General features: G+C 45.4%; 1 pseudogene; it reads left to right on the forward strand.

Annotated features, from left to right (window-relative positions):
* Nucleotides 1-9742: 9742 nt before the first annotated feature.
* On the forward strand, nt 9743-17106 carry LOC145421596 (zinc finger protein 277-like; annotated as a pseudogene).
* Nucleotides 17107-18764: the final 1658 nt, after the last annotated feature.

Consider the following 18764-nt stretch of genomic DNA (forward strand, 5'->3'; position numbering starts at 1 on the left):
GCGGTCTTCTGCCATGACTGGTTGGGAGGTGAGGGGCAAAATAAAATCAAACATAAAGGAGAGCACAGGTCGGTGGACTGTGGCTCGAGTTTAAAAGATGCTCGAATCCCGCCTGAGGTGGTATGGACACGTGATTCGAAGCGATGAGAACTCAGCAAAAACGACTATTAAGGATCGACCCAGACGGCGCCGGCCTCGAGGCAGACCGAAAAAACGGTGGATGGACAAAATCAAGGAAGACATTAAGACCATCAACGCGTCACCTGAGGACGCCTTGGACAGAACCAAACGGAGAAACCTTTGCTGAGGAGCGGACCCTGCACCAGCGGGAACAACGCCAGGATGAAGGTGGACTGTGGCTGGAAAACATCATTACTGTTTTTAAAGGGTAACTGGTCCACAATTGTCGATGGGACGTGTGCATGCAAGCACACGCAAGCCATCCCCGCTCTGTGGGGTCATGACAATAATCATGACCCCACAGAGCGGGACATTCGCTTCAGCCGAAAAACCTAGAGGCGACCCAGATAGCAGCTGCAGAAAGAACAATGAACCATCCGACATTTGTGAGTTCTTCGTTCCTTTCCCTGAGTTGTCTGATCTCTTCACAGAGTCGTCTTCTCTCTTGCCTCAGTTCTTCGTTCTGTTGCCTGAGGCGTGTGATCACTTGCCCAAGTTCCATGTATTCTCGAGTGACTTGTGCGTTGTCTCTATTGAGTTGAATGATCTCTTGCCTGTGATGTCTGTTTTCTTCCGTGAGGCGTGTGATCACTTGCCCAAGTTCTATGTTTTCTCGAGTGACTTGTGCGCTTTCTTGATTGATTTGAATGATCTCTTGGCTGTGATGTCTGTTTTCTTCCGTGAGGCGTGTGATCACTTGCCCAAGTTCTATGTTTTCTCGAGTGACTTGTGCGTTGTCTCTATTGAGTTGAATGATCTCTTGGCTGTGATGTCTGTTTTCTTCCGTGAGGCGTGTGATCACTTGCCCAAGTTCTATGTTTTCTCGATTGACTTGTGCGTTTTCTTGATTGATTTGAATGATCTCTTGCCTGTGATGTCTGTTTTCTTCCGTGAGGCGTGTGTTTAATGCAGCGATGTCTAAGTTTTGACTAACAACAATTTGTAGAATTTCAACTGCCGTACGCTGCACTGGGTCTGACTGATCTCTGCTTCCAGATGGATTATTCGACGTTCCCTGTGACATTTCTTTGGAGGTTTAAAGCTCAAAAAAGTTAAATCTCTGAATGATTTAAATGCAAAGGTCAGCTTTGTCTAAGGTCAGCTTTGTCTAAAACAACTGGCTCTTTCTGATGTAAACTGTTAACGACCTCCTCTATTTATAGACTTGGTGGGTGTGGCAGAGAATGTGATGTCCCTGTGACATCACGATGATCCTTTGATCTTCTCAAAGGATCATTGTGATGTCACCGTGACGTCACAATGATCGTTCGAGAAGATCAAAGGATCAAAGGAGCGCTGTGGATCATTCTGAGCATGCTCAGATCAATGAACGGTCATTGTGACGTCATTGTGACGTCACGGCGACATCACATTCTCTGCTACACTCACTAAGTCCTTAAATAGAGGAGGTCCTTTAACAGTTTAGACAAAGCTGACCTTTGCATTTAAATCATTCAGAGATTTAACTTTTTTGACACTTTTGAGCTTTAAACCTTTAAAGAAATGTCACAGGGAAACGGTGATCAGTCAGATCGACTGCAGCGTACGACAGAGGAACTCAGGGAAGAACACATACAACTCAGTGAAACGTGCATAGAATTCAGTCAATATATCGGACAAGTCAGTGGAGAAAACACACAACTCAGTGAAAACTACATACAACTCTATCAAGAAAACGCACAACTCGGGCAAGGAAACGCACAATTGAGGCAAGAGATGGCAGAACTCAGACAAACTGTGGAAAATCTTCAGCGCCCAGCGGTACATGAACAAGAGACAACAGAAAGAGAATCGCCTGGTTCGTGGGGTCTAAACCTACTTAAAGTAGGTTTAACTGCTGCCGGATGTGTCATTGCTCTTCCTGCAGCTTTCTGGGTCGCCTCTAAGATTTTCGGCTGAAGCGAATGTCCCGCTCTGTGGGGTCGTGATTATTGTCATCATGTACTCATATATGTAAGCATTGAGCCAAATGTAATAATTCTAACATATTAAACAAACAATATTTGTCTCTTATGTATAATACATCTGTAGATACACTGTCACAGATACTTGTCTTTGAGTGAAGATTTAAGGTGATAGGAAATATAAATAACTGCAACTTGAATCTCTGACCCAGAGTTCAAGCTCACTGCTGTAATATATATATATATATCATAATAATCTGACAATACATATAATATTGGCCATATTATATTTACATTACCACAGTGAGATGACTTCAGTCTCATGAACAACATCAGCTAATTGTTATTTACTAGCTAATCTTAAATGACTGTTCAGCACAGAAATGAAGCCCAACAATCATGTTTACAGTCCTTTGGTCTCAGATGAACAAAATATGTTCTCCTTCATTTCTGTCACACAAAGCTGTATGACACGTTTCTCGCGGTTAGTATCATGGTTGCTAGGCAACCTGAACAGCGCGACGAAGGCTAGACCGTCCCATTTCACAAGCCTCTCACTTCCGCACTTCTCGTACTTATAGTACGCGCCGTACGTAGTACGCGTGCGGTCGCTGGATTGGGACACAGCCTGGGCCTGCCAGAGTCAGAAATGAGGATAAAACAGGAAGTTTGACAGCAGTGAGTTCCTGCAGCGACCTCTCGTTTCTCTCCTCAGTGCTGCATGTTCGTGAACGTGAGCCCGGACGCGAAGGAAACTCTGCTGCAGTTCGGCTCCACCATACGGCAGGTGTCGCTCGGCAACGCGACGCAGAAAAACAACAGAAACGCCAAGTAGGACAGATGTTTCAGGCACGAGAAGTCCCTGGACTTTTTGAGGGGACAACAATAATAATAACAATGTGCAGTAAAACATACACTCATTCTTTTCATTTATTAGGTTCCTGTGTCGTGTTGTTTGTGTTGGCAGTGAGTTGGAGGGCGGGGTGGGGTGGGCTGCTTTTAACCAGGTAAAGCACTTTGTGCTACATTTGTGTATGAAAAGTGCTTTATAAATAAAGGTTGATTGATCAGCGCTATGTGGCCAGAAGTGTGATAATATCATTTATTTTGTGTAATAAACAACTGCAAGGATAGATGATTACAACGAATAGATGACTAATACATAAAAGTAATACATATTTTAATAATGATGATGAGTTATGATGCGTAATCATGGGAACAAGTGGGTTTACAAACAGGAGCAGCTGATTAGCATTAGAAAAGCTGAAATAATACCTCAACTGAAGCCATTTGTACTAAATGCATATGTGCACTGTTACAAGAATATTTTTCGTTCTATTGTTTTCTATTAATTTATATAATTTTAAGTTAAGCAGGACAGTTCTTTTAAAGAAAGATTTACTTATATTCTCAAAAGTTAAGCATGACAGGCTTCTGTTTAAGAAAGAGACCTGTTTTACTGTGTTAATGTTTTCATTTTGAGCTAAAAATAAATGGCTAAATGATCATTTGTTTCCCATATGGTCATATCACAAAGAATATGCATCTGCTTAAATCAAATTCAAGTCAAATGGTTAAAAAATAATTTCACACACAAAAAAAAGAGCTACAAAATTCACCACACTGGGAAGGGTGAACTGGGTTGCCCGGCCCTGGCCACGAGGTGTCCCTTATTTATTTTTCAGGGAGTTGGCAACCCTGGGTCAGACCCTTACGGGCACACGGGACAAAAGACGTTAGCGTGCTGCCCAACTTTCACCACGCTCATATTTATAATTACACGGTTCTTGGAGTGAGTGCATACACTCATGAAGTTTAGTAACTTCAGGTCACTGCAACAAGCCCAGGTACAGTTTACCGACGGATGGGTACAGGACCTTGAAATGCACGTGTAGAACGCAAGACCATCGTACACATCATAAGTTTACCAGTCTCACAAATCGTCGTCATAAACACACATTCGTTAACCGTTTATTAATAGGACCTTTGAGCTCAGCGGTAATTAATTAGTAGTGAAAATAATTTCTGGTAGCATCACAGAAATGTAGCAGTGACAATAATATTGTATGTTGTAATCGCACTGGACAATTAGTGATACAAAACAACTGTTTTATCCTGTGAATAAAAGTATATGTTTTTGTCAGTGTACCATGGTAATAACAGAAGCGAAACGCAATATTGTGTCAGGACAATTCACTATTTATGCACAATAAACAAAGGAGCATAGCGCGACCATTTCTGTTCAGCGCCAGACTTGCTGGTAACATATATCACCAATTATGTTAAGAAAAATGACGCATTAACAACTAAAAAACTCTGACCTTTGTGGGAATGCTTGGAGCAGACTAACCTGTGAGCTGGAGTGTTCTGGGACGTTATATTTGGTATATCCAGACCATCCGTCGGCTCTTACTTCGGAAACATGGCTTAAAAAATTTCTCTTCAACGACGTAATCCGATAAAAAAACAACGATCTCTTTACCCGTCGGCTTCCCGTGGCTGTCATGCGACCGGCTATTGCAGTTAATAATACAACAGCTTCTTGACATTTTTTGGGTTTCTTTTTATCGCTGTGTAACTGAGTTCAATTGAAAGCCTGCGTGCGCTAGTACCTCTTGCCACAAGTTCCCAGAATCCTTTGCGGTTTTACCCCTGAATGACGTCACATTTTCAATCTTTATCCTGGTGGGCCGGTCTCTAGTTCATATGCCCGGGCCGATTTTTTGTCCCAGTCCAGCCTTGCTGGGCCCCCCTTTGTTTACAAGAAAAATGTTCGCGACCCCCCTCCCCGCATGCGCGCACAAATCCTCCAACCACACACGCCCATATTTTGCTCCATTGCGGTTTATTTCACACCTCAAACATTTAGTAAAAAATTAAGCAAATACAAGTAATATGCAATAAATTACAGGTAGTAAGGAAATAAACTACTAACTCTTTTACGCTGCGTCCACACCTACACGGGGATTTTTGGAAACGCAGCTGTTTCGTCCACATGTAAACGGCGTCTCGAATCACCGAAAACGGAGATTTTTTAAAACTCCTTTTTTGCGTTTACGCGTGGACGAGGAATACAGAGTCCTGGTTCTTACACACACACTGGACATTCTGGACATTGTTTTCACTTCATCACTTAAATCACTTTAAGCATATTTGCACTGCACAAGACACTTACAAATGTGGATTGCACAACACTGGTCATTATATTCTTCATTTCCAGTTAATACTTGTACAGCTGCTGTTATTGTGGATATATTTATTTATATTTCTTTATACATTCTTATATAGTTCTATATTGTGTATTTTGTTGTACAGTTATTTTATTTTCAACTTTAATTTATATATTTTATCTCATTCTTTCCCAGTTAAATCTACCCTTCATTCTAATTTGTGTTGTACAGTTATTTCATTTTTAACCTTAATTTATATTTTATTCCTTCCTAGTAAAATTTACCCTTTTTAATTTTTCATATTTATTTCCTATCTTATTCATAGCCTTTTCCTTTTTTGTTTCCTTTAGGTCACGAGCAGTTGTCCAAGCATTTCACTACATATCGTACTGTGTATGACTGTGTACGTAACAAATAAAATTTGAATTTGAATTTGTCCATACCTTGGATGTTCAGTGGTTGCAGTGGAGAATGCTTGTGCCTGCGGAAGTCTACCACCAGCTCCTTGGGTTTACTGGCGTTGATCTGGAGGTAGTTCAGCTGGCACCAGTCCACAAAGTCTTGGGTCAGTCCTCTGTACTCCTTGTCGTCCCCATCAGTGATGAGGCCGACTATTGCAGAGTCATCAGAGAACTTCTGCAGGAAGCACTGGGTGGAGTTGTGGGAGAAGTCTGCAGTGTAGATGGTGAAGAGGAACGGAGCCAGAACCGTTCCCTGTGGACCCCCGTACTGCAGACGACCCTGTCCGACACACAGCCCTGAGTCCTCACATACTGTGGTCGGTCGGTGAGGTAGTCCAGGATCCAGGTAGTGAGGTGATGGTCCACTCCAGAGTTCTCCAGCTTGTCCTTCAGAACCGAGGGAAGAATAGTGTTGAAGGCACTGGAGAAATCAAAGAACATGATTCTCACAGTGCTTCCAGCGGTCTCCAGGTGAGCGAGGGAACGATGTAGGAGGTGAATGACGGCATCATCCGCTCCAATGCCAGGCTGGTAGGCAAACTGAAGTGGGTCCAGTGATGAGCTTGTTAGGCGCCGAAGCTGAGCCAGGACCAACCGCTCCAGGGTCTTCATCAGGTGGGATGTCAGAGCCACCGGCCTGTAGCTGTTGAGGTCCTTGGGGCGTGAAGTCTTTGGCACTGGTACAACACAGGTTTTCCAGAGCTGTGGGACTCTTCCCAACCTCAGGCTCAGGTTGAAGAGGTGCTCCATCACCCCACACAGTTGGTCCGCGCAGGACCTGACGACCCTCGAGCTGATGCCATCTGGGCCCGCTGCCTTCTTGCCATTAATCCTCCTCAGTTCCCTCCTAACCTGGGTGGTTGAGAGAGACAGGCTGGAGCCTTGTGTTGAGTGTGTATTGGATGCTGTTGTTGGGGGTGGGGAGGAGTGAGCAGGGTGAATAGAGGAGGTGTGAAGGGTCTGAGGTGGAACAGCAGCAGTGGGGGTGGGTGAGTCTGCAGCCGATGTTGGAGACTGCCTCATGGCTGAGTCAAATCTGTTGAAGAAATGATTCAGTTCATTTGCCCACCTCACGTCCCTCCCAGGCAGAGAGTTCTGCTGTTTGTGGCCTGAGATGGTTCTGAGGCCTCTCCAGACTTCACCAACGTTGTTTTGCTGAAGCTGGTTCTCCATATTTTGCCTGTAGCTATCCTTCCCATTCCTTATCAGTCTCCTCAACTCTCTCTGCACCCTTTACAACTCCTCTTTGTCTTTGGATTTGAAGGCCCTCCTCTTCTGCTTGAGGACAGCTTTAATTTCTGGGGTAATCCAAGGTTTGTTGTTGGAGAAACACTGTACAGTCCTGGTAGGTACGGTGTTATCCACACAGAAATTAATATAGTCAGTAATGCATGTAGTAAAATGAGAATAAGAAAGAAAAGTATTTCTTTGTGCCCCCCTTTCCCTGTTAATGTCCTACCTGGCCCCCTGGCAACACTTTGCTAGACCCGCCCCTGCACAGTTACCAGCTGTCAGCTACCTAAAAAAAGGACCCTGGTGTTATTTGTCTCTCAGAAACAGTTCATAACTTCCCTTCAACTCATTCATGTCACCTAAAAGGTAAACCTGTTTCTCCATCACAGCTCTGATGATTCAGTAAGGACATCTCCTGGTTTCATCTTCATGTTTCCCTCTCACCAGATAACCAAACCATATCATGACCAGCAGCTTTACAGCTGTGGCTCCAGCAAACATCAGCTGATACTAGAAATTAATGTTAAATAAATTCTAACAACAGCTGATCAAGCTTAAACGTGCTGCTGTTGTTTAGCGCGACATCCGCTGGTTTCCTCTTTCGGCGCAAAGTGGGCGATAAACAAACAAGAGAGCCGATCAGCTGATCATTGATCAGTTTCATGATTGAAGTAGAAACGGGAGAGGGAGGGGGGAGAATGAAAGAAGAGGCAGCTGTGCAGCGTAAAGACAGAATAACTCCAGCTTTGTGCCTTTTTCATTGTAGCTGAATTACGGGACAAACTGTTCCTTTTCAGCTCAATAAGAAACGCGAATACCAGACGGGACGGTTGGCAACTCTAATAACTTATGAACAAAATAAAGTTCAACATCAGTAACATCATAGCACCACCCAGCTGTATAGAAACTCCGTCATGCTAGCTAGCACGCAGTACGGAAAAAGTCAGAATAACGAAAATAAACTCCACCTAAACTTGGTTCATATCTGACCCAGAGAGACTGCAGGTCATAACTTCTTACCTGAAGTTCAGTTCACACTCGGACCGGCGGCCGCCTCGGGTCTCTGCTCCTTCTGCGCCCCTTTTCCTTCATCCACCTGCTGGCCTCCACCACTTGCTAATGTTACTGAATCTGTGGAAGCTCCGCGATAGCCACCACACGAAGTAACGAGTAACGACCCTATCTAAATCCCAGTAACGACTAACGCGTTCCTGATTTTGGCATAATAACTAGTTACCGTGCTCGTTACCACAATAATAACGTTACTGTAACGCGTTACTTAATAACGCGTTAGTCCCAACACTGCTGAGGATACATTCATCCACCAGCCTCAGAAATCACAAGTTAACAGCTACTCAGATCAGAGCCCAGATAAATGCCACATAGAGCTCCAGTAACAGACACATCTCTACATCAGCTGTTCAGAGGAGACTGTGTGAATCGGGCCTTTATGGTCAAATAGCAAGCAGAAGAGATTAGTTTGGGCCAAGAAACACAAGGAATGGACATTAGACCATCTGTGCTTTGGTGTGATGAGTCCAAATTTGAGATCTTTGGTTCCACAAAGGTGAACGATGGTCTCTACATGCATGGTTCCCACCATGAAGCATGGAGAAGGAGTGTCTGGTAGTGTGTGCGCCAGTGAACATGAACTTTTAAAACTCAAAATGTTTTTTTATATACTGGTTCAAAGTATTTGTGAAATACTTTGGTTTTTATGCTGGACTAAAAAACTGCAGTCACAAAGACTGACTCTGAGCACTTTTCGGTGATTACAGAGTCATAATAACATGTCATATATGAGATTATCACCATGGCATGACATCACATCATGTATGTATTTGCAATATTAAAAATAAAAACAGCTGACAGTGTGTTTTCATATTTTCATTCTGTGCTTAAAGGGAGAAAGGTTTATAATTTATGCAGTATTGCTGTCATTGCTTTTATCTATAGTTTGTTTTTTTTGTTTTTTTGAGAATAACAGCACCAAACCTGAGAGTGAGTCAGACTGCAGGATGAACACTGAGCTGTTTGTGCCCCCCAGTGGTCTTTGACCACAACATGCTTCCAGTGAATTCCCGAATCCAAGCTGGATGATGAGCTGTGTGTCATCAGCAGCCACTCCACCTTAAAACGGACTTCACGTATAAAACTTGGGTCATTTATTTAAGAATTTGCACCATATCCAGCCTTCTTGTGCCCCCCCTGTACAGAAACTCAAATGTTATTTTCAGACTTTTATTTTAAGGAACCTTACACCTGTACACATGGTACACATTCACAAATAACGTTTCATTTAAAAATTTGTAATAGAGGAGAGGAAACATATGCTAATGCAATGTTAATAAATGGGGATTTATGAACACTAAACTTTCATGTTCAGAGAACACGCTCAGGTATATCTGGAGGATCTGAGTGTTCATGTGATTTATATTCTTTGCTAAAGATAAGATAAGATAAGATAAGATAAGATAAGATAAGATAAGATAAGATAAGATAAGATAAGATAAGATAGAACTTTATTAATCCCTCGGGTGGGTTCCTCTGGGAAATTCGATTTCCAAAAAGCACAGCACCTATATGCAACAACGTCCAATGTTACATGTTAGTCAACTTCATTCACATTAATTAACCTTCAGCTTTCGAAACGTAAGTTTTCATATTTCCTTTAACCACTTGAATGCACCTTTTCTAATTCGCGTTTTACCAGGGGTCCGCGAAGGCGCTTCGGTGGCATTTTACGGCCTCCGATTGGTTCGATTTGTGTTATTTGCACCACGTGACACCAGACATGGCCGCCAGCGAGCCGAGTAAAGACGGTAAGTGTGACTTTTTAAACGTGTCCGCGGCTTTATTGCTGATATCTGGTGGTCTGCGTGCAAAGCTTTGGGTGTCGGTGACTCTCCGAGTCTGTGGGAATTCACAATCAGCAGAAAAAAGGCTAAAAAAAATCAGAAAAGCAGGCGGGAACCCGCCCGGCTAAGCTAGCAGGCTAGGAAATAGCTGGGCTGCTAACTCTGATTATACAGCAATCTCTATATTCAGTCAGTATCCTCAGTCTGACAGCTGCGAAGTTTATTCAGGATTTAACAGCGTGTAAAGTCTGAGCTCGATTAATGAGTTATTTAATTAATTCATTAATTTTTTTTTAACTTTTAGATCATAGTTTTGTCCCCACGGGTGATGAAAATAATTGTATACAGACAGATTTTTGTAGATCAGAGGGAAATGCTTCTTCATGCCAGGCTGTACATTCTCGCTTCCGCTTGGTTTTGACTCACCTGGTCTGGAGTAGAGTGTCCATCCATCCATCCATCCATCCATCTTCGTCCGCTTTATCCGAGGCCGGGTCGCGGGGGCAGCAGCCTAAGCAAAGAGGCCCAGACCTCCCTCTCCCCAGCCACCTCCTCCAGCTTATCCGGGGGAACACCAAGGCGTTCCCAGGCCAGCCGAGAGATATAGTCTTTCCAGCGTGTCCTGGGTCTGCCCCGGGGCCTCCTCCCGGTAGGACATGCCCGGAACACCTCACCCAGGAGGCGCCCAGGGGGCATCCTTGTCAGATGCCCGAACCACCTCAGCTGGCTCCTTTCCATGTGGAGCAGCAGCTGCTCTACTCTGAGCCCCTCCCGGATGGCCGAACTTCTCACCCGATCTCTAAGGGAGAGGCCAGCCACCCTTCGGAGGAAGCTCATTTCTGCCGCTTGTATCTGCGATCTCGTTCTTTCGGTCACTACCCACAGCTCGTGGCCATAGGTGAGGGTAGGGCCGTAGATCGACCGGTAAACTGAGAGCTTCGCTTTTACACTCAGCTCCCTCTTCACCACGACGGACCGGTGCAGCGTCTGCATTAGGGCTGCCACAAACGATTATTTTGATAGTCGACTAGTCATCGATTATTTTTGCGATTAGTCGACTAATCAGATCATCATCCATTGGACGTACAGCGTACTGCTTATTGCACCGGCAGCATCTGGTCTTATATAACTATCATTAGCTTACAGCTTGAAGTGTTTGTGCTAACTAAAAATAAAGACAAGATGATAGTTTATTAATTTTTAATGAAATTTGCAGATTGTTTCGGTGAAGTTTAATAAACTCCTTGCTTTCTAAAATATAACAGGACACCGGAGTATATTCTCCAGAGTCTCACACTTCTGATAATCAGCTGTCTGCTTGACAGTTTTAGCTGTGCAAAAAACTATAACTTTAATCTCAGCCAAACCGATTTACTCAGGAACAAATAAAATACTAAAGAAAGCCAAACAATAACATTGTTAAGTTATCTAAGTGACTTATATATCATGTTTAACCTGAGTAGCGAAAGACGGCGGTGGGTTTGAAAATGATTTGCCGGGAGTCCGGTGTTCTCACGGCTCTAGTTAGCCTTGCCCCCGCCTAGCTAACGAGCTAGTGGGTAACAGACGTCTCCGAAAACGTCGGAGCGCTTTTGAAAATATGTGGTGTCTTGATAAACTGAGCAGATATTTGAGGTTTACACAGCTACATTCTCGCCTGAAAATATGTTAAACGTAAGAGTAAAGTTAAAACTACCTAGCTGCCGCCATTGTTGACAGCTGCGCTATGAATTCTGGGACACAGCTTCTTCTTCGGGGTTTAACGGCAGCTGGCATCCTTGTACATGCAGTGCTGCCATCTTCTGTTTCAGTCCGTTATTACACTCTTAAATCCTACTACTCATTCCTGCGTCCTTTGTGATCTTACAAAGCTTCAAACGATGCGTCGACTATTAAATTAGTCGTCGACGATTTTAATAGTCGACATAATCGTGACTAGTCGACTAATCGTGGCAGCCCTAGTCTGCATTACTGCAGCTGCAGCCCCAATCCGTCTGTCGATCTCCGGCTCCCTTCTCCCATCACTCGCGAACAAGACCCCGAGATACTTGAACTCCTCCACTTGGGGCAGGAACTCATCCCCGACCCGGAGTGGGCACTCCACCCTTTTCCGTCTGAGAACCATGGCCTCAGATTTGGAGGTGCTGATCCTCATTCCCGCTGCTTCACACTCGGCTGCGAACCGTTCCAGTGGAGCTGGAGTAGAGTGTGTGTGGGGTATATAAAGTGTAGTCTCTCTTCTGCTTTCTCAGGTAAGGACAGCATTCTGGAGCCGCTGTGTTTCCCTGAGCAGCCGGCTGACACCTCCAGCCCTCCCGGTGTTCAATGTCCCGGCTCCGAGCCGCTGGTCTGCCTGTTCTGCTCTGAGTCCGTCCCACCGCCGCAGAAAGACGTCCTCCTCAGACACCTGCTGATGGAGCACAAGCTTGTCATCGCCGACGTCAAACTCATGGCAGACGTCCCAAAGTACGAGCCACACATGCTCCGGCTCACTCGTTTAACTCTCGGGAACACGTTTGGATGTTTTTAGCATTTGGAACTCGATCATTTCACCAAAGACTTCCTGTAATTATTTGGGGTGATGGGGGGAAACCCTTACCTTACAAGTATACATATATACAACAAGTCCAGCATGTCCACGCCTGTTAGTGTGCTGCCTTTATGAACCGTGACGAAGTGTTTCTGTGCGCCGGTAAACCTGGCTGTGAGTCGGTTTTACTGAGGAGTTTCCTCCATCAGGTACTTGCTGTACTGGAAGGGCAGATTCCTCGAGCAGCCGCTCACAGATTTCTGCAGCGTCATCAAAACCAACTCCACGGGCCCAGTCGGTGAGTTCACTCAAACCCACAGAGGACCTGACCTTTCAAAGTGAACCACGTACACTTCCTCCAGCTCTGATTAATGACTCATTAAAAACTCTTCTTCCTCGCTGACCTGACAGAGGAGCAGGAGGACTACTTCCTGCTGTGTGACGTCCTTCCAGAAGACAGAGTCCTCCGAGAGAAGCTGCAGCAGAAACGACTGGTGAGGAGACGTGAGACTCGGAGCATCCTGAGTGAATCTTGTGCTGCTGAAAGTTTCGTTTCTTTTAAACTTTATTTTGAGGCAAAGTCTGAAAATCAGGCAAAATCAGAAAAATTGCAGATTTGAGTGATGATTTGACACGCTTTGTGTCGTTGTAACCTCTGCACTTTAAATATCTGAGCACTCTGAGGTAGTTTTCTGAAGAATTCCTCTGAGCTCTTCTTCTGTGCTCCCACAGGAGGAGGTCCTGGAGCAGCAGCCGAAGGAGCGAGACGACAGCAGCTTCCATCGTCTCTGCATGTTCTGCAGCGAAGAGTTCACGGGAAACAGGTAAAGCGCCGCAGGATTCCCATCAGTCCTGGAAACCTCACGTGTGTTAGATTAAAGCAGACAGAAGGTAGAGCTTCCTGAAATCATGTGACTAAAAGCTTCTTTGCTTCCTGTAGTCATCTCTTATGATCCAACCCCCAAAAAGCTGCTTTGATGCATAATTCCATAAACATCATTCAGTGACATGTCTGAGCCTGAACCAAGAAGCTGATCTGAGACCAGTGCAGCTCCTCATCCTTCTTCCTCTCCTGCTAAGGGTCAGGTCTCAGACCTGTGCAGGTGTGTGCTGGTTCATGAATGGCATGAAGGTGTGACTGGCTTCTCACTGGTGTTTACCACAGTTCTTGTGTGGATCTGTGTCTTTACCTCCAGTTAAGCTTCCATCCATCCATTTTCAGTCACTGTGTTGGTTCGCAGATGCTCGGCCTCCCTCTGCACAGCCACCACCTCCAGCTCCTTGTGGGAGGACGCCGAGAGACATAACCCGCGTCCGCTCCGGGTCTCCTCACATTTGGACATGCAGCGGCCCATGGCGAGGGAGGCTGCTTCCCTCTGTCTGCCACTATGGGCACGCTGCATGGATCTTGAAGTCTTGTCCAAATGGGAACTTCTGGACGAAGCCCAAAGGACTGCAGCGCAGTGCTAACAGTGATGATGTCAGCTGATGTTTTCTGTTGTTTATTAAAAATGGCTCCACGTGCTGTTTCCAGGTGGTCTCTGCTGAACCACATGGCCAGAGAGCATTCCTTCAGCATCGGACTGCCGGACAACATCGTCTACTGCAGCGAGTTCCTCGACACGCTGCAGGACAAACTGGACAGGTTTGCTTTTTATTCACAGCGTTAAGTTTTGTTTCGCGCGCCTTTTCATTTTGCTCCCCTCGCTTCAGTCTGCAGTGTCTGTACTGCGAGAAAACGTTTCGAGATAAAACCACGCTGAAGGAAAAAAGCTCACCGCCGCATCAGCGCCAAAAACCACGAGTACGACCGCTTCTACGTCATCAACTACCTGGTAAAGCCCAGCGACACACTCGCCACACGCTTCCACGTCAGGATAAACGAAGCAGTTCTGTAGAAGCAAACGCACGACCTGAATGTATTGTTCCGATTTTAAAGCGTCCCTCCTGTCCTGTCAGGAACTGGGAAAAACGTGGGAGGAGCTGCAAAGCGAAGATGACCGTGAGCTGGCGGATGATGAGGATGAGTAAGTATCCTCATGTAGCTCTGTGAGGACGGCATTAACTAAAGTGTCCTGATGCATGTCATACACACTGCTCTGTGTCGTGTTAAAGGCAAAAACCGGGCCGGGCTGCACTTGCATGTAATACCAGTTTTTTACCACCAGATGGTGCAGTTACTGGGTGTAACGTTTATTTTAAACCAACACGACATCACCAGTCTGAGCACGCTTGATCTCCAGCGCTAACCAGGTGCTGAACCAGGTGCTGTGAGCTCGGGGTAGCTGTGGATCAGGAGGTGCAGCGAAAGGTTGGAGGTTTGATCCCCGGCTCGATCCCAGATACTGAACCTTGGGTTGTCCCTCCTGAGAATATTCTCATTTATTGCGTCAGCCTGGATACAAAAGTTTAAATCAAGTCCACTTCCTACTCCTCCTCTGATCCTGTGTGAATGCTTTCAGTCTTCAGCTCGTTTCATCTCCGTATCGTCCGCAGTGATTGGTCGGACTGGCAGGCTCATCCGGTCTCTGCAGTGTGTCTGTTCTGTGATCACCAATCGGAGACGTTGGAGCAGATCTACGCGCATATGAAGGTACGGGAACGTAGAAGTTTCAGAGAAGGAAAATATCGTTTTCTGCTTTTCATCCCTGAAACGATTCTGCAAAGCATTCTGGGAGAACGGAGACAGTGCACACTAACAGGAAACGATCTGCTTCCTGAGGTCTCTGCAAACGCATGAATCCATCGTAAGCACAAAACATGGATTTTACTCAAAAAGTGCCCTCACACACAGATGGACCGAAGCTGAAGAGCCTTTTATTTTGAAAAGGTTCCAAATAAATACATGATTGTCAAAACTTTAACAAGTGTGTGTGTGTGTGTGAGACCTCCTGCTGACCAAAAGGATCATAAAAGCAGGAAGCTTACAACAGAAGAAACAGATCTGTCAGGATGCATCTGCAATAAAAGCTCCCCCAGCACAGAGTGGCTGGAGAGGTCAGAGACAAAGGAACGTCTTGATCCTATAGGTTGAACTCAGACCGTACAAATTTAAGAAACACAATGACAACATTCAACAATTAGACTTAACACTCGTGAACAATAAATCAAATCTAGGATTGGACGTCGACTGCAGTCAGATTTTGTCGTTGATTAAACGTTCTGATGGTTTAAAGTTAGAACCAGTTTCCCAAACGTGACTCTAAGTTTCTGCTCACGAGTGACGAGTTTACCTGAGAGGCAGAAAAGTTTCTCTCTGCTTTCTGGTTTTGTTATTTATGAAGTCTGTAACCAGCGTCGCGGCGTTGCGTCACCCTGACGTCTTTCTGTTTCGTGATTGTTTTGCAGGAGGCTCACGGCTTCGACCTCCTTAAGACCGAGCTCGGTGAGTGAAATCTCCGTGGTCATTCGAGCGCAGTTTCCTTCTATTTCTTCCTTCTGAGTGTTTCTAATGTTCTGTCCTCCCTCAGACCTCAAGTTCTACCAGCAGGTCAAACTGGTGAACTTCATCCGGCGGCAGATCCATCAGAGCCGCTGCTACGGCTGCACGCGGATGTTCGACTGCCGGGCGGACGCCCTGCGTCACATCGCGGCTGAAGGTCACGTGATGAAACTGCCAGAGATGTCCGCCTGGGACCAGCCGCAGTAGGTTTAACGAAGCGCCTGCAGAATTGACCAATGAGAGCGCGGGCTTTAAAGCTGGCGTCCAGCTGCTGATGAACGTGGTCAACGCCACAGATGTTTACACTTCATTTGGAGTATTTTTATCAGCTGATGAAAATGGCGTCCTTTTTTAAGTTGGGACTAATTTGAGCCTGAGCACTAAACTTCGTCTCGCTCCGCAGGTATTACTTCCCCACGTACGAGAACGACGCTCTCCTGTGCACGCTCTCTGACAGCGAGGAAGGCGACGGTGGCGAGGAGCATCGCGGCGAGGAGATCCCGGTCATCGCGGAGGACATCTCTAACCTGAGAGTCCTCAAGCAGCTGCTGAAGGAGCGAGGAGGCAGCAGCTAGGACCACAGACGGACACGTGTCATACGTTTGACTCAAAGTCGTCTCTGACGTCGGCTGAGCTCAGCTCATGGTGACCACATCCCACATGGCTGGAACGCAGCCGCACGGGTTTGAGTCCGGCCCTTTCCCTCTCAACTATTTCCTGTACGTCTCTACTTAGTAGAGATAAGAAGGTTTAAAAGAAGAGTCCTCTCCACAGCAGGACACGCGGACGCCATGATGTCCGCTGAAACGTAATTGCTCTGCCTCGTGCAATGAAGCTGAAACATGCGTTTTCTTGAGTATGAATTTCAGTACTCGAGTAAAAATGATTTTCTTTTGTAACTTGTAACTGAGCTGGATTCAGTGCTGTGGTGGACGAGCAGCTCATCGTCAAGAGAAGACGAGAGACTCTTTATTGTCATTGCAGAGTCACACTAGGAACAACAGCACTACACAATTGGAAACTGTCCCGCGTCGGCACTACGCACAATCAATCAACCTTTATTTATAAAGCACTTTTCATACACAAATGTAGCACAAAGTGGCAGGGATAGCTCAGTAGGTAAAGTGGTCGCCCCATGATCGGAAGGTCGGCGGTTCGAATCCACTTAACGGCTACCCTGAGGTACCCCTGAGCAAGGTACCGTCCCTACACACTGCTCCCCGGGCGCCTGCTTAGTGGGCTGCCCACTGCTTCACTGAGTGAATGGGTCAAATGCAGAGAAAAACAAGTAATTTCCCCATGGGGATCAATAAAGTATCCATTATTATTATTATTATTATTATTATTATTACCTGGTTAAAAGCAGCCCACCCCACCCCGCCCTCCAACTCACTGCCAACACAAACAACACGACACAGGAACCTAATAAATGAAAAGAATGAGTGTATGTTTTACTGCACATTGTTATTATTATTGTTGTCCCCTCAAAAAGTCCAGGGACTTCTCGTGCCTGAAACATCTGTCCTACTTGGCGTTTCTGTTGTTTTTCTGCGTCGCGTTGCCGAGCGACACCTGCCGTATGGTGGAGCCGAACTGCAGCAGAGTTTCCTTCGCGTCCGGGCTCACGTTCACGAACATGCAGCACTGAGGAGAGAAACGAGAGGTCGCTGCAGGAACTCACTGCTGTCAAACTTCCTGTTTTATCCTCATTTCTGACTCTGGCAGGCCCAGGCTGTGTCCCAATCCAGCGACCGCACGCGTACTACGTACGGCGCGTACTATAAGTACGAGAAGTGCGGAAGTGAGAGGCTTGTGAAATGGGACGGTCTAGCCTTCGTCGCGCTGTTCAGGTTGCCTAGCAACCATGATACTAACCGCGAGAAACGTGTCATACAGCTTTGTGTGACAGAAATGAAGGAGAACATATTTTGTTCATCTGAGACCAAAGGACTGTAAACATGATTGTTGGGCTTCATTTCTGTGCTGAACAGTCATTTAAGATTAGCTAGTAAATAACAATTAGCTGATGTTGTTCATGAGACTGAAGTCATCTCACTGTGGTAATGTAAATATAATATGGCCAATATTATATGTATTGTCAGATTATTATGATATATATATATATATATTACAGCAGTGAGCTTGAACTCTGGGTCAGAGATTCAAGTTGCAGTTATTTATATTTCCTATCACCTTAAATCTTCACTCAAAGACAAGTATCTGTGACAGTGTATCTACAGATGTATTATACATAAGAGACAAATATTGTTTGTTTAATATGTTAGAATTATTACATTTGGCTCAATGCTTACATATATGAGTACATGATGACAATAATCACGACCCCACAGAGCGGGACATTCGCTTCAGCCGAAAATCTTAGAGGCGACCCAGAAAGCTGCAGGAAGAGCAATGACACATCCGGCAGCAGTTAAACCTACTTTAAGTAGGTTTAGACCCCACGAACCAGGCGATTCTCTTTCTGTTGTCTCTTGTTCATGTACCGCTGGGCGCTGAAGATTTTCCACAGTTTGTCTGAGTTCTGCCATCTCTTGCCTCAATTGTGCGTTTCCTTGCCCGAGTTGTGCGTTTTCTTGATAGAGTTGTATGTAGTTTTCACTGAGTTGTGTGTTTTCTCCACTGACTTGTCCGATATATTGACTGAATTCTATGCACGTTTCACTGAGTTGTATGTGTTCTTCCCTGAGTTCCTCTGTCGTACGCTGCAGTCGATCTGACTGATCACCGTTTCCCTGTGACATTTCTTTAAAGGTTTAAAGCTCAAAAGTGTCAAAAAAGTTAAATCTCTGAATGATTTAAATGCAAAGGTCAGCTTTGTCTAAACTGTTAAAGGACCTCCTCTATTTAAGGACTTAGTGAGTGTAGCAGAGAATGTGATGTCGCCGTGATGTCACAATGACGTCACAATGACCGTTCATTGATCTGAGCATGCTCAGAATGATCCACAGCGCTCCTTTGATCCTTT

Source organism: Astatotilapia calliptera, chromosome 17 (genome assembly GCF_964374335.1).
Source record: "Astatotilapia calliptera chromosome 17, fAstCal68.1, whole genome shotgun sequence".
In the NCBI taxonomy this organism is placed as follows: domain Eukaryota; kingdom Metazoa; phylum Chordata; class Actinopteri; order Cichliformes; family Cichlidae; genus Astatotilapia; species Astatotilapia calliptera.